The sequence below is a fragment of the Grampus griseus genome, assembly GCF_964374135.1.
Source record: "Grampus griseus genome assembly, chromosome: 16".
NCBI classification, from domain to species: domain Eukaryota; kingdom Metazoa; phylum Chordata; class Mammalia; order Artiodactyla; family Delphinidae; genus Grampus; species Grampus griseus.
The window spans coordinates 28,394,016-28,406,934 of record NC_139010.1 but is presented as its reverse complement, the minus strand read 5'-3'; the positions used below and the strand labels follow the sequence as shown (position 1 = coordinate 28,406,934).

Genomic DNA, 12,919 nt, shown 5'->3' with positions numbered 1-12,919 from the left:
ACTGGTTTGATAGGAGCTATTCCTACTCTGTCTAAGATGGAAGTCAGTATCCACTGTTTTGGGCCTGACTATAATGAGTAAGACCTCTGTAAAGTAATATGGAGCAACTTCCAGGTTATATTACTCAGTGAAAAAAGCAAAGTGCAAAGGAGTATTAATAGTGTGCCACCTTTCAAATAAAAAGAAGGGGAAAAAAGGAAACACTGATGTATCTGTTCCTTTGGGCATAAAGAAACATAAGAATGAAATGTCCATCAACTGGTGAATGGATAAATAAAATGTGGTAAATTCATATACAAGTGGGTTGAAGAATGTCCCCCCAAAATTCACATTCACCTGGAAACTCAGACTGTAACCTTATCTGGAAATAAGGTCTTTGCAGATATAATTAATTAAAATGAGGTCATACTAGATTAGAGTAGGTCCAAAATGCAATAACTGGTGTCCTTATAATAAGAGATGAGGACATAGATACATACAAGAAGTCCATGTGAAGACAGAGGCAGAGACTGGAGTGACTCAGCTACAAGCCAAGAAATGTTAGCAATGCCGAGGATTGATTGCCAGGAGCCACCTGAAGCTAGGAAGAGGCAAGAAAGGATTTTTCCCTACAGTCTTAAGTGGGAACATGGTCCCGCTAATATCTTTATTGCTCTATATGCTGATATATGGAGACTGCTATGCTTCAGAACTGTGAGAGAATAAATTTCTGTTGTTTTAAGTCATCCAGTTTGTGGTAATTTGTTATGGCAGCCCTAGGAAACTAATATGCCATAGCAATAAAAAAGAATGAAGTACTGACAGATGCTATAACATGGATGAACCTTGAAAATATTATACTAAATGAAAGAGGACCGATACAAAAGAGAGCATATTGTGTGAAAATATTATATATTGAAAACATAAATTTATTTAAAGATTTACAGAAAAATATACACGAATATATTGTGTGTATCTTTCTATGTTAATAAAAACACTTTTATGACTAAGTCAATTTCTGCCATATGGATATATTAATAAATTCAAAATTCAAAAAACAAAAGGCATATATAGAGAGGTTAGTAGTTGCCTAGGGCTGGGAGAGGTTGGAGGAACTGAGGTAAAACGGTATCTTTTGAGGTGATGAAAACGTTCTAAAATTGATTGTAGTGATGGTTGCACAACTCTGTAAATATACTTGCAAAACTGAATTACACATTTTAAATGAGTAAACTGTATGTTATATGAATTCTATCTCAATAAAGCTATTAGAAAAAAAAAGATGAAATACAGGAAGAATAAGTCAGAAACTAGTGAGTTCGGTTGCCTACAAGAGGTGGGTGGAAAAAGTATGAAAGAGAGGGAAAATGGGAACGCAGAAGAAGGAATGAGTGGAGAGTGACACTTCACTGAGTATGTATGTAGTCATGGTAACTTTTCATATACCATAAAAATGTTAACATTAACCAGGATGTGGGGGGAACTCTGTGGTGTTGGATTGGAGTAGGCAGGCAACATCAGTATGAACTCATATTTTACAAATCCATACACACAGATATAGAAATAGATATAGATAGATGTGTTTATACATTCATATATTTCCTAATCTCACCCACAAAAGTCTATAAATAAAGACAATCCAGTAGAAATGAGAATGGCCAGTGCCAATAAAAGGATCCAAGGCTTTTTAGAGAAATGGCTGATTCCATGGGTAGGGCAGGGTAAGTACAAGATGATCTTGGAACATATTGTGTCAGAACATAAGGAAATAAAGACGATAGGAGCATGTCAAAAGGGCACAAGAGTCAACCTGAAGGTACTTCCAATGGCCAAATCTAGGACTATCCGAGCAACAAAAAATGACAGTAATGAATGTGCATCCATAGAATAAAATAAATCTCTGTAAGTCCTGCTGATATAAATAAGTAAATGAATCAACAAATAAATGGGAAGAAGAGTATGGTCTTTCTGATGACAGAATTCCAATTAATAAAGCATGAGGAATAATAAAAACAGAAAATCACTATCTGGCTGACACCACAGTAATAATTATTATTGATCAATCAATGGATGTTAAAATTTGAAGGCAAAAGTATATTGGGGGGGGAAAGATGAAAAACACAATATCAAAGTGTCTCCCCACAAAATATTTTCTTCATTAAGAAGGGAAAAACACTAATTTATAATGGAGAAACATGAGAGGTACCACCTTAACCAAGTGATCAAAGTTAATGTCACCACCAAAGAGGCAAATTGATATCGTATGCCTCCTGATATGATGCACTGAGAAGAGCAAGATATTATTTGTGAGGTATTCTTGACTAAAAAGGCATAACCTGAATTTTATCTTGAGGAAACATTAGTCAAACCCAAATTGAGAGACATTCTACAAAATAACTGGGCAGTACTTTTTTAAGAGTGTCAAAGTTACGAAAGACAAAGAAAAAAACTGAAAAACTATGCCAAACTGTAAGAGAATAAGAGGAAATGACTAATGACTAATGCAATGTGGCATCTTGGATTGTATCTTAGGCCAGAAAAAGGAACATCAGTAATAACTGGCAACATATAAATAAGGCCTGTAGCTTTATTAATAGTATATTAATATCCTGGTTTTGATAATTGTACTTTGATTATATAAAATGTTAATGTTTAGGAAAGCTGGGTGAAGGATATATGGAAAATCTCTACTATTTTTACAACTTTGCTGCTGCAAAATGAGAAGTTAAAAAAAATTTAAAAATTAAGACCAATGCTGTTACAAACATCCTTGTGTGTAAATCTCTGTTGTATATGCTAAATTATTCCATAGAATTAATTCCTGTAAGTAAAGTTACTGAGTCAAAGTTACGCATTTTTTTAAGGTCTGTGATATGTATTTTCAAGCTGTCTTCCAGGAAAGCTGTACAAGATTTCTCCCACCAGCAGTGGGTCACAATTATTTTTCAAATTTCTAAGATGTACCAGATGATCTCTAAGGTCGTTTCTAGTTCTTATTTGCATCAAAATCTTACTGATATTCCACAAACTAGTTTACATGTCCCTTTTAGAATATATCATTTCCCTGATCACTAGTGTAAAGTGAATTCATGCTTGCATTATTTCTACAGCACATTTTTGGATAAAATTCACATAATTTTTTCTTATTCTGTTTTCTAGTGTATATCTCACCTGCCTTACTTAAGTACAAGCTCTGAAGTGAGGGCCGTACACCTTTGTTTCCAATATTACCCCAGCACAGTAGGTTACACATAGCAGTCTTCAATTTAGCATTGTAGTAGTTAAAACAAGTTGCAACTTGCTTTCTGCCATGACATGTTCAGATACCTTATCTGTTGACATTTTAAGTCCTGATTTCACTTGCATGAGCTCCTTTTTCATTTTGCCCTGCTTATATCCTTCCTAGTTCTTTATAGTTCAGGCTGCACTTGCAGAGTTGGGCACCAACTCTAAGCTAATCCTAATAAGGGCAGGATACTTACCAAGAGTAGGGCATGGAATAACTTTAGACATTCAGATGTAAGCTGTGGTGGCCCAACTGTGACCACAAAGCTTTGTTCTACCTTAATAAGTTGTCTTCTGTACCAGTCAATCTTGGGAACTGGACTGAGCTTCAGTCTAGATTCCCTATCCTTAGCCCTGAGTAGTATCCTTCCTAACAGTCTAGTCTCCATCTTCTAAAACTAGACTCCTTTCACTCCAAGGTGTTTGCTAGGCATTTTAGTGCTTGCCGGCTCCTGGCAACCTTTCTTTTTATAAGACCAATACAGCTCCTTTTATATAAAAATAGACTTCTCTGAATGACACTGATTTCCTCCTGAGAAAGAGCTTTTTCCATTTTCCCACTACCACTGCTAGCTCACATAATATCTTGGTGTGTTTATACCAGAATTCCTCAGGTTGTTGTACTCCTGTGGAGACTGTACTTAAGCTGACTTGACACCAGATTTGTTACCAACCCCTGTAACCAGGACATCCTATCTCAACATCTGCCTCATCTGGGTTAAGTTTTTTTTTTGCAGTACGCGGGCCTCTCACTGTTGTGGCCTCTCCTGTTGCGGAGCACAGGCTCTGGACGCGCAGGCTCAGTGGCCATGGCTCATGGGCCCAGCCGCTCCGCATGTGGGATCTTCCTGGACCAGGACACGAACCCGCGTCCCCTGCATCAGCAGGTGGACTCTCAACCACTGCGCCACCAGGGAAGCCCACATTATACATCTTATAAACGTAGACTCTTTAGTGATGACATAGTCCTACAGCTCTACATTTTAGTTCAGTTCTTAAAACCCTTAAACCAGGAATATCTCCTGGAAATGGAGACATTTCTCAAATGCTAGCTGCTGCTTCCATGTGGGTTTAAAAATGGGATGAATATATTTTATCTTATTTTAAACACTATTTTGAACTTCTGTACCCAACTTCCAATAATTATTATCAGAATTTCCATAATTTTATTAACAGCTACAGTATCTCCTAATTTAGTATCAACTGCAAATTTTATTAATGGGTTACTTAAATTTTCCCCTTAATTTAACGGAAAAAAATGCTTAATAAAAACCAGGCCAGCAGCAATTCTATTTGAAAGCACTTTAGTATAAACTTTCTCCATGACTGAATTCATTAGCCTTTTGCATTAGCCTCTGTTTATCATCTTTAAACCAAACCAATCTTCATTAATTTTCTAAGGCGTTTTCCCTAGTGCTTTCACCACAGTTTATACATAGCTCCTTTTTTCTACAATTTTTCTAACCCTATCAAATTTGTCTCACTCTAACCTCATGGGATTGTTCATCACTAATACTTTTTAGAGGGATTATTGCAGCTTTTATTCTTTGGCATTTAATTAAAAAAAAAAAACTTCATCTTTAGTATTTGTTGATCCCTCTGAAAAAGAGCTTTATAAACAAGTGTAAGTATAGTTCCTTTCTTTTATTGACCACAAAATGTTTCTCAACCCAAATGATCTCTTCCTTCTCAGTATGTACTTGAAGCACTTTACTGTGCAGCACAGCATTCAAAGGCCTATTACAACTTACCATTTCATGCTCACCCACACCCCTCTCCCCTATATGTGACTTTCTTTGTGATACATCATACCCTTTCAGGCTTCTTTGCCTTTCGATCTTATTATTCCGTTAACTTACATTCTTTTGTAATCTCAACTTGCCAAAATTGTAAGTATTCTTCAAAGCCTAATTCAAACATCACTTCCTTTGTGAAACTTTCCCCAACTTCTTCTTCCTTCTGTTATCCTATATAAATTAGTTCATAAAAATTGTATACCACTTCTCATACTGTATTAGTGGGTTATGCCTCTCCTAGATTTTAAGAAAAGGAGTTTTTGTCTTACAGAACTACAATTTTCGACATATAGAAGGCACTCAATAAAACCACACTGACTTGAATTCATTTGTACTGTTACTTTATGTTTTTTTTTTTTTTGCGGTACGCAGGCCCCTCACCGTTGTGGCCTCTCCCGTTGCGGAGCACAGGCTCCAGACACGCAGGCTCAGTGGCCATGGCTCACGGGCCCAGCCGCTCCACAGCATGTGGGATCTTCCCGGACCGGGGCACGAACCCGCGTCCCCTGCATCGGCAGGCGGACTCCCAACCACCGCGCCACCAGGGAAGCCCTACTTTATGTTTTATCTATTGGTGTCTTGCTTCTCCAACTTGTCCTGCCTGCACTTATAGATTCGCAGGCTTAAGTTCTATATTATCTGGCATATTCTTAGCACATGATCAAAAATCTGTGAGTTGGAAGAAATGTTAGAAATTAACACAGTTCAAAATGTCAACCAATGCAATAATTCATTTTACTAAATACCTTTGTTTAAATATCTATAATGACTCCCATGACCACACAGACTGGTTTGCCCACGATAGTCCTATTACAATTAATAGCACCCTCTTTCACTTCCAAAAGTATCTACGTTTTGATGACAAGTTGTATGGTTACCATAATAATGAATAACTGCCTATTTCCTCACAAGTACTGGACAGCTGAACAGCCCTAATTATTGTACTTTTTGAATTCTGAACCATGTGAATGTATTGCTTATTCAAAAAACATTTTAAAAAATTTCCCCTTTGTTATAGGTGAGTATGGGTGGAATTCTAGGACTAAAGGAAATCATTAAGAGTATAGGCTAAATTTATTACGATGAGTAAATTAAATAGACGGCTAAGTGTGAAATAATTAATTTGACAAAAGAACTAGGCCATTTTCTTGAGACTTGATTTTTTATTGAGCCAGAAAAGCTCTAGACATAAGAACTTAAAATAGTTTAGTAGAAGCAGAGAAAATCTAAATAAACTTTATGGACCAAGATTAAACAAAGGGGGAAGTCCTCAGGAATGCTGGCTTCTACAGGGCTACTTTAAAAATGAATAAATCAAAAATGATGTGAGCTTCTAAAGAAGTTTAATTGGGATAAACTGTCTTTATCCTAATAAAAGGAATAAGGCAATATTTAAGTCTTCATTTAAGTAGCTTTTCATATTCAATGTGCAAACAATTTATTCCTTTTAACTAAGGAAAATTTTAGCTGTTCAATTATCTGAATCATACTTATCTGCTACACCTCCGAAGATTTTTATCTGAACCAAAAACTTGCATGCAGTGATTCAGCCAAAATAAAATTTTGCCACCAAGTTGTAATGCTCTGAAAAATGAATTTTGGTGTCTAACTGAATTTCAGAAAAATCACTCACTGGATACAAACAATAATTATTCTGAAAAATATTTGGTAATATACCTCTTAGATAAATATCCATTTGTATATTTTTAAGAGCTTTCAATTATAGAAATTGATTCTATGGAGTTTTAAAACATGATGGATACATTCTCTAAGAACCATTAAAGCTAATGTCTGTCTGTCTAACTATAAATGTGTAGGTAAACACAGCTATCATCTAGATACCCATTCACATATACAAAATGAATTTATGATATGTATACCCACCTCTTCATCATAATGTTTTCCAGCTCTTATGATATTCTACTTAAACAGAAGTCTTAGAATTGGAGATTATTTGGAAGAAGTTCTAAAAACACAGTTAACCAAGTATGGACTAGATCATACATGGATGCTTTCTTCGATCAAGGGGCCCCTGGATGTATTCCTACAAGAAGATTTATCCTACTAAAGTCTATTGGTATTGATCTTATGGTTAAATGTGTAATGGGGAAGTAGACAGTGATCCTTTAAATATACGTTCTGAGGTACACTGTAAGCCAGGGGTTTTCCAATCTTGATGCTATTTATATTTTGGATCAGATGATTCTTTGTTGTGAGTGACTGTCCTGTGCATTATAGGATGTGTAGTGTCATCTCTGGCCTCTATCCATTAGATGCTAGTGGAATTCCCCCACCCTCCACCACCTATCTCATTGTGACAACCAAAAGTGAGGAGAAAAACTGTTCCTAGTTGAGAACCACTGCTGTAAACAAATGAGGCAGCATGGTATAGAACAGATTAGACTAGACTGAGATTCAAGAGGCTGGGTTCTAATCCAGCTGTTTTTGTCTCTACCTAATCTGGCAGTTCTCAAAGTGAATTATGGAGGGTAGTATTGCTAAATCAGCTAACAACCTTATATAACAAATAGCTAAGCCCACTTAACTTTCCAGGACCATATATTTTTCTATTTTATAATAAAAAATATTGACTAAGGACTTTAATTTAGGCTCTAATGCTACTGCTTGTAATAAACCAACTCCTACACCATAAACAGCTAGAAAAGTTGCAAAAATTAAAAAAAAAAATTTAAAACAATAAATGAAGCCAAGACTTGATGGGACAAGATCTCTGAGAAAAGAGAACCTTAAAGACCTAGGCTAACGTGCTAAAAGTTGACCTGCAAATTCTTGGTGCTGGGTGAGAGGTTGAGAATCTAGGCAATTGGCTCTTGCTAAGAGGTAGCAAAGCCAACAGAGCTTTTGGCAGTCTCCAGGGCTGGTGAGACAAAAACTGGAGTTTCAGGCTGCCAAGGCAATCAGAATTGAAGTGGCGTGATCCTGAAGGGGAACACAGTGGAGTAAGCCTTATTCTCAGGGGTTTTCTCCTTTGAGGTGTTTGCCAAATTTGTAAGGCAGCAGGACAAAAGGCCAAGATACTAAGCAGAAGACCTCTAAAAGGCAGAGTAATTTTTTGGCAGTTATATGGTGCAAAGAGAACCTACCAATGAGTAGGGACCCTAGTAAATATGCCAGGATTTCAGGTGAGATTTCAGGAGAGAGACAGCATTTCAGGAGTGGGAAAAAAAATACAGAAGTAGATTGAATCTTATAAAACCTGCAACAAAACCTTGAGCTAGTTCAGTTTTTGATCTAGGTTTACTCTAGCTGCCTTCTACAGGAAAACAGTATCACCAACAGAAATGCTATAATTTATTAGGAACAAAAGAAACAGACCAACAGATGACTGAGACATTATAGTTTCTGGACATGCAATTTACTATTACAGTGATTAATATGTTTGAAAAATTAATGAGAAGGTAGAGGATTACACTATAAAACTGGGATCAATAAAAAAGAATCAAATAATTTAGAAAAAGAAGAATGTGATTACTGAAATAAGGAACTCAACAGATGGGACAAAGTGAAAAAGAGAGGATTAGTGAACTAAATGCTAGGTCACCGCAAAACACACAAGCTGAAGCTAAAAAAATACAAAAAATAATACAAAAAATACAAAAAAAATAAAAAGTACAAAAAAGGCATAAAAGATATATGGGACACAATAAAAAAGGCCTAAGATATGTGTAATTGGTCTCCAATTGGAAAATCAGGGATGCAGTATCTAAAGAGATAATTACTGAGAATTTTCCAAAACTGTTAATAGTCATCAACTATAGATTCAAGGAACACTAAAACCCCCAGCAGGATAAATACAAGGAACACCAAAACCAAATACAAAGTTAAAGTCAAAGAGAAATTCCAAAAAGCAGTCAGAGAAAATGGAAATATTATATAAACCTCTTATTCAAAGAATAAGACTAAAATATCATAAAGATGTCAATTCTCTCCAATTGAAATGCAGATTCAATATAATCTCAATAAAAATTCTATTAAGGATTTGGAAAAAAAAAAAACAAACTCTGGGGGTGGTGACAGCAAGTTGATTCTGGAATTTACCTAGAAATGCAAAGGGCCAAGAAGAACCAGGACGACCCTGAAGAACAAAATTAGAAAGCTCACATTACCAGATAAAAAGGCTGATTATAAACAGAAACTGACAGTGTAAACTGGTACAAGAATAAAGAGAACAATGGAATAAAGTCTCGAAAAAGGGACACAGATATAAGGTCACTTGAAATGTGACAAAGGTACCAATTCAGTGCAGTTAGGAAAAGGATGTTCCTTTTAATAAATGATGATGGGTCAACTGGTTACTCATATGCACAAAATAAATGAATCATGCCCTCTAGCCCACACCGTATATAAAAACTGATTCTAATTCTAGATGGACTGTGGATCTAGATATAAAAATAAATAAATAAAAATTACAGAAAAAGAGAATAGGAAAATATCTTCATAAACTTGGCATATGCAAAGATTTTCTTCAAAGAACATGAAAAGTTATTACCTACAGGAGAAAACATTATAAATTGGACTATATTAAAATTAAAGGCTTTTGTAACAAGACTTGCATGCTGACTGTAAGAAGAATTATAATCAATAAGACAATCTAATAAGAGCAAAAGACTTCAGGGCTTCCCTGGTGGCGCAGTGGTTAAGAATCCACCTGCCAGTGCAGGGGACACGGGTTTGAGCCCTGGTCTGGGAAGATCCCACATGCCCAGCTAAGCCCCTGCACCACAACTACCAAGCCTGCGCCCTAGAGCCCACAAGCCACAACTACTGAGACCGCGTGCCACAACTACTGAAGCCTATGCACCCAGAGACCATGCTCGGCAACAGCAGAAGCCATTGCAATGAGAAGTCCACATACGGCAACGAAGAGTAGCCCTGGCTCACTGCAACTAGAGAAAGTTGGCATGCAGCAATGAAGACCCAACGCAGCCAAAAAAAAAAAAAAAAAAGACTTCAACAAAAGAAGATATACAAATGTTAAGAAGCAGGTGAAAAGGTGTCCCACCTCATTACAGTAGGAAAATTCCAGTTAAAAGCACAATGAGATACTAGTACATACTCACCAGAATGACAAAACTAAAAAGGTGGATAGCAGCAAACGCTGGTGAAGTTGTGGGGGGGAAAAGCCATTCTATATGCTACTGGTGGGAGTATAAACTGGTACCATCACTTTGGAAAACTGGAACTGAAAAACGGAACCCTTCTGAATTATAACTATGGTGGTGGTTACATAAATGTATGCATTTGTCAAAACACAGAGAACCTGACACCATAAAGAGTGAATTTTAATTATTAAAAAAACCAACACAGATATGAAAGGAAACCAAAATGGAATACAAACTCTAACAAATGAATATAACTGCATTACAAATAAATAATGTAACCACATGAAGTGGATAGAATAAAAGAACTAACAAAGTTACTTTTGGATAACAGTATTTTGACTAGATACTGTAGGGCCAAAGACAAAAAGGACTATAATCTAACACTGTACATTAAGGAAATATGTTTCATACAAGGGTATGGGTAAGCAATTCAAAACTACTTTAAGACAGAACAAATAGTAAATGTATCTTACATAATGAAAACCAGAACTTCAATGTCAGAGGAAGTTATAAATAAGGAAAGGGAGAAGGCTAGAATGAACTCTCCTGTTGGACTGGAATCAAAGGTATCAGTTTGAACTCATGGAATTTAAATATATAAATGGACAGATAGATATAGGAATAAATATAGATAGGTATAGATTCATGAGTTGTTATACATACATATATTGCCAATCTATTTGTAAGAGGGCCTAGAAGCAATGATTCTCAAGTAGCAATGAACATATCTAGCACCCAGATCTGGGTTTCTAAATACCATTTGCTAATAAAAGGAACCGGGGTTATTTGAAGAAGTAGTCGATTCTTGGACCGAGGTAGGTAAATACAAGAGCCTAGAGCATCTTATGTTGTCAAAAATAAGGTACTGCTTAAAAAATTATGGGGACAGATCAAGATAAAAAGTCTATATACTGGGTGATTCTATTTTAAAAAGAAGCACAACAAATTGTTAGCAGCAGAAGCCAAAATAATAAGTACATTTGGTGGGGGGTAATGATTAGGAGGGGAGCACAAGAGGTGGCTTCTAAAGTGCTAGAAGTGTTCTATTACTTGATCTGGTGGTAGTTGGCACAGGTGTGTTGACATAGTGAAAATCTGTACCAATTTTGTATCCATACTATATTTCAAAATAAACCATACAAAATATTCTATATTTTGATTATGGTGGTTACACGTTATTTGGTAAAATATATCTGCATTTTACTATATGTAATCTATACCTCAATAAATCTGAATAAGGGTCCTTCCAAAAATAAATGCTATAATAAGGCTAACATTTGCCTAGTGTAGGCTGTCTCCCATTTTGCTTTCTAGCTTTGATAGAAAGGTGGGAGTTGAAAGAAGTCTCATTTCTTGACAGGCATGAGATCACTAAACCACACATACCATGCCCCAAAGATATTACTTTGTCAGGAATGTGACAGTTCCATATATGTCCTTCTAAATTATGTTCGACCTCTTGGATAATTAAAGGACTTTGTCTTTTATGGTTACAAAAATCTAAAAATGGAACATGAGTTAATAACTTACTTGTTTATATTCATAGTTACGAAATATTGATATATATTCTGTAAAACCTCATCTGGTAAGAACTTTTTTCTATGAATGCCATACATAGACACTCTGAAAGAATGCTACTTAATTTGTTCCATCCACGCCATTACCAACCTATGCCAACAAGAACATGATTTAAAATTGGTTTGGCTGCAGTAGAGATAACATTTTCAAAGTGATTTATAATAATATTTTGTAGCAGTAGGAGTTGTGATGATGTGCTGACATTATTCTTCCAGCTGCTGAGATTGTTTTCCTTCAGAGTTTGCATTTTCTTTTGCACACCTTCTGTGCCTTATGCCTACCAGAATTGCAAATCACACTGATCTTTTCTTAGAGAGTAATGGACAGCACTGAGTGTTTTCAAAGAACATGACAATTTAACTAGCAAATGGGGTGACAAGTTTAAGGACTCAAGAACATGAAGGCAAGAAACTTCAATAACCCTATTTACCCCATAATGAAATGACAAAGGACACTACAATGTGACTACCTCAAATTACAAGCATGCCAGACGCAGGAGACAATTTAAAGTAGTATGTAGGGCTTCCCTGGTGGCGCAGTGGTTAAGAATCCCCCTGCCAATGCAGGGGACATGGGTTCAAGCCCTGGTCTGGGAAGATCCCACATGCCGCAGAGTATCTAAGTCCGTGTGCCACAACTACTGAGCCTGCGCTCTAGAGCCCCCAAGCCACAACTACTGAGCTTGCATGCCACAACTACTGAAGCCCGTGCACCTAGAGCCCATGCTCTGCAACAAGAGAAACCACTGCAATGAGAAGCCCCTGCACTGCAAACGAAGAGTAGCCCCCGCTCACCACAATTAGAGAAAGCCCGCGTGCAGCAACAAAGACCCAATGCAGTCAAAAATAAATAAATAAAATAAATAAAAAATAAAAAAAATAAAGTAGTATGTAGATTGCTTGTTATTGTGGATGGGTCCTCGTTACTTTGTGATTTATTGAGAAAGAGAAGCATTCAAAAAGGCCTGACTTATTGAAGTACTAGATGCTTAGCTGCTAAAAGGTTTTGTTTCCATTATCCCATAGGATCATAGAACTTGCAGCAACATTATTAAATCACCTAATCCAATGGTTCTCAACGTGAGAGATGGAGCATAGACAGCACTGCTATATCACCTCAGGGAGCTTTTTCAACAAATACACAATCCTACACTCCCCT

At 36.4% G+C, this 12,919-nt stretch overlaps 1 protein-coding gene across 7 annotated transcripts in view; it reads right to left on the bottom strand.

Annotated features, from left to right (window-relative positions):
• ADK (adenosine kinase) overlaps window positions 1–12,919 on the bottom strand; it is a 486,537-nt gene that overhangs the window by 60,505 nt on the left and 413,113 nt on the right. The gene's annotated exons all lie outside the window — the stretch shown is intronic.